At 39.0% G+C, this 4,449-nt stretch overlaps 1 protein-coding gene across 1 annotated transcript in view; it reads right to left on the reverse strand.

The window, feature by feature from the left end:
* Pwwp3b (PWWP domain containing 3B) overlaps window positions 1-4,200 on the reverse strand; it is a 38,124-nt gene extending 33,924 nt beyond the window's left edge. The window contains exon 1 of the mRNA XM_048336468.1: window positions 4,092-4,200. The gene's annotated coding sequence lies outside the window, so the exon portion shown is untranslated. The remainder of the gene's footprint in view (window positions 1-4,091) is intronic.
* Window positions 4,201-4,449: the final 249 nt, after the last annotated feature.

A 4,449-nucleotide genomic window follows, 5' to 3' on the forward strand; every position in this document is an offset into this window, starting at 1 on the left:
GAAAAGAGTTCAAATACAGGTTACCTTGCTATATAGGAAGGAGGGTATAAAATGAAAATGATGATAAGACATAATTAAGAAGAATAACGCTGTCAGGCAGAAGGAGACAGACAGGAAAACAAACTCTCAACGAGGGAAACAAAATAAACTATGACAGTACAAACTGGTCGCTTTATTTTTTTTCTGAGTATATTATAAGAGAGTTTTGGGCAGTGTCAAGGAACTTGTGGATGTTCCTGGGCAACTGAAGCCCTTTGGGTCCCTCTGGGTGATGATAAGGTATGCTGCTATTCAATGTTTTCTGAGCTACTGCTGTTGTCCTGTTTGTTCAAGGTAATCCAAGAAGATGGAGTAGACACAGAGAGAAGTTGTTCTGCATGAACAACCTCAGTAAGAACATTATCTTAGCATTCAAAGATTTGCAATGGCTGATGAAAAGAGTATTTTAAGCCACTCACTACAAGTATTAGTCAAAGGAGCATGCAAATATCTATTTAAGGAAGGCCATAAAACCTTCCACCCTTCTTAAGGTCTTAAGAAACCTCTGTCACTATGCAGTGATGACAGCCTGGTACAGTTGTCAAAGACTTGAGTGTCAGGCTGTGGGACAAGTATGGATACTGTCTTGCATGATTTCTCCATGGTGATTTAAAATGTGACATGTCCTTAGAACTAGATCTTATGACATTTTAATTTAAAAGATTATGGCTGCAGAGAAGGAAGCCACCTAACATTCTCAATTGAACTTAATTTCAATACAAAATACTGCTTAAATTTTAAATGCTACAGCTCCAAAGCAGGAAGTGGAATAAATGATCTTTCAAGATCTCAACACATTTAACTGTGGAGACATGAGAGAAGGAAAGTAACAACTGCCTAATGACTTTTAGAAGCCAAATTCTGCATAGCTATTAAAAAAAATATGTGGTGAATCCTCACATTAGTCACATGTAGAGTTTTTGTTGTTATACCCATGAAAATGTAACAGATTCTAAATCACATTCTGTATTCTCTCTCATAGTTTGCGAACATAAAATAGATTTTTAGAGCTTTGTTCACTTCATAAAAATGGTTGCCTGGAGAATAAGTTCAGGCAACCTGGCAAGCTCCATCTTGTGGCCAGAATGAGAACTTTAGACACTCGGGTCCTTGATGGGGATTGGGAACCAGGATTGTGGATCTAGGATTGTCTAGGATTTAGGGGACCTGTATAGTCATCCTTGCAAGTGTCTAGAAACCTTTAATCCCACATTAAGAGGTATGTGAGTGTATCACACAAATTAGGATAATAAACAACTCACTTTAAGGTTTGTATTGCATATTGTTTATCATATGAATTTCTGATAAAAAACAAATCCCCACAGTAATGCTCAAAAAGTTTACATATTTCTATATGTCCCCTGTACATACTTATAAATACAAAATTTTGTCATGAGATCATTTATCCCTCTGATAAAACATTTGCTCATCTTTCTATATCAATAAATATGTCCACATTATCTTTTGTGAAGCGTTTTACAAGATTTTTTCTTATGTTTAAAATTTAATCTCATTTCTTCCTAGGCGCACAACTCAAACTTGCCACTAAATAAGTGGACAAATGTCCATCAGAAGGTTAAAATAGGAAGTACAGGTGTGGCTCAAGTTGTTCAGCTCTAGCCTTGAGTGGAAAAAGCCAAGTGAGAGTGCCCTGAGGTCAAGCCCTCATACTGGAACCAAAAAAAATGCTTAAAATATTGTGGCTCCAATTCACTAATTGTTTGATAAATTTTATTGTAGAGGTCATGTACAGGGAGATCACAGTTACATGAGTCAGGTAGTGAGTACATTTCCTTTTGAACAGTGTCACCCCCTCTGTTATTCTCTCCCAGTTTTCCCCTCCCAACTCCCTCCCAAAGTTGTACAGTCCAATTTACTTATATTTGTAGTTTTTAAAGTACTATGCATATCTCCAGTTTTTTCTTGCATACCTTTACATTATAAGACATATCTACATGGTTTTAATAAAAGATTCAGGACTTCAGGATGCAGGCTATTTTGTAATTTGCTTATTTTTTTAAATATACTTTGACATCTGCTTAATCATTATATTTAGACTCCTCATTTTATAACTGAAGAATATTCAGCACAACAGATTTACTACCAAGTACATTATTTTCTACATGATTTCACAACATATTCTGAGCATTTTCTGAATTCTTTCTCAAGAAGCTATAGATTTAAAAACAAGATCATACAGAGCCAGAGGCTGGTGGCTTTTGCTTATAATCCTAGCTACTCTACAGATCGTGGGTCAAAGCCAGCCTGGGCAGAAAAGTCCATGAGACTCTTCTCTCTAATAGACCAGCAAAAAGCCAGAAGTGTAGGTGTGGCTTAAAGTGGTAGACTGCCAGCCTTCGGTGAAAAAGCTGACTAAAAGCCTGAAGTTCTGAGTTCATGTCTGAGTATGGGTACACATGCGGCTGTGCACATGCGCGCACGCACACACACACGTCGTACAGATATTTCTTGTGCTTAAATCAGAGTCTAGACTACAACCTAACCATCTGAATTTTGTGAAAAACACAAGCCTTTTCAGATCTAGAAGTCCATATTTGAATACCTTTTCATGTTTCCGTATGCTCGTATCACTTTACAGAAGGCAGCTTCCCATCTCATCTCATTTATTTCTATGGTAACAAATGTATTACATGTTTAGTGAAATACATACGAAGAGCTGGGCTGGGCACTGGTGCCTTTCGCCTATAATCCTACCTATTCAGATTTTTTTTTTTTTTTTGGCCAGTCCTGGGGCTTGGACTCAGGGCCTGAGCACTGTCCCTGGCTTCTTTTTGCTCAAGGCTAGCACTCTGCCACTTGAGCCACAGCGCCACTTCTGGCCATTTTCTGTATATGTGGTGCTGGGGAATCGAACCCAGGGCCTCATGTATATGAGGCAGGCACTCTTGCTACTAGGCCAGATCCCCAGCCCCCCTATTCAGATGTTGAGATCTGAGGTCGTGGTTCAAAACCAGCTTAGACAAGGAAGTCTATGATACCCTTCTCTCCCCCAGAAGCAGTAGAGCTCAAGTAGTAGAGCACTAGCCTTGAACAAAAAATATCAGGGACAGCACTCTGAGTTCAAACTTGGGGACCATTACACATGTACATGGATGCACACACACACAATACAGACCAAAGAAAGGAATATAATATTTCCTTTTACCTCTAGTCTAACTTCTGGGCTTCATTACTAGGAATATTCTTTGTATGTAACATCACACTGGTATGTATATAGTTTATTTTAAAATATTTTAGTAAAGGGCTGGGGATATGGCCTAGTGGTAAAGTACTCGCCTTGTATACATGAAGCCCTGGGTTCGATTCCTCAGCACCACATATATAGAAAAAGCTAGAAGTGGTGCTGTGGCTCAAGTGGTGGAGTGCTAGCCTTGAGCAAAAAGAAGCCAGGGACAGTGCTTAGGCCCTGAGTTCAAACCCCAGGAATGGGGGGGAAAAACCCACCAAAAAACAAAAAAATTTAGTAGAAATAAGAAGATGGCATTCTTTGGAAATATAGGAAGAGATGCAGAGGAAGATCAACTTTTGCATGTAATTTAAAAAATAACTATTTAAAGACACAGAGAACCCCTGACTATTAATTCTCATAGGCATTTAAATCTGCACCATTGTACATTCCTTTAGATACCTCTGTAAAATGCTTAAAACAGTTTGATTTATTAGAGGTGCAATCAACATATCAAAATGATATAAAAAGCATAGCTTCCAACTTAATCTTTTACTTATGATTATCATAGCTACATATTCAAAATACGGAGGATTAATTTTCTAAGTTCTGTTTCGTCATTTATCTCAGCCACTGAAACATAAAATACTTTCTTTAAAAGTTAGCCCTGTGATCTTCAGAAGACTGATCCCCCCCTACTCCTCCCGCAGGTGTAATCTGATCCCCCCACCTCCCCCATTTAGAACTTTTAAAATAACTGAAGGAATGCAAAATGCAGATTTCACTCCCCTCACAGTAACAATGGCTTAGAGAAAACACAGTCCTTTTTTTTCATTTTTGAAACTAACAATCCCCTTTCTCTCACCTTTACACCAAATCCTCTAGAAGTCTCCGAAATAACTAGCTTTTACAACAGACATTACCTCTATGCGTCTCCTCCGCCAAAGCCTCCAAGTCTGTATATAAGACAGCCCCTCCCCCAAGACTGGCCCCGCAGCGCAGCTAGCTTCCAAGCTTCTGGAGGATGCTCCGCCCCCTCTCCGTGATGAGGAAAGCTGGAGGTCCTTTCTGAGCTGGAGGCCAGTCACCAAGATAAACCAAAACACAGTTAAAGGGAAGAAATGTTCTTTTGAAAGAACTTTCAAACGTAATGGCAACCTATGCCTGTTCAATTTCCAGTTAGATCCCTAGAGGTGTGGGATTTCCTGGAAAAGAAACAGAAA

Source organism: Perognathus longimembris, chromosome 28, assembly GCF_023159225.1.
Source record: "Perognathus longimembris pacificus isolate PPM17 chromosome 28, ASM2315922v1, whole genome shotgun sequence".
Classification (NCBI taxonomy): Eukaryota; Metazoa; Chordata; class Mammalia; order Rodentia; family Heteromyidae; genus Perognathus; species Perognathus longimembris.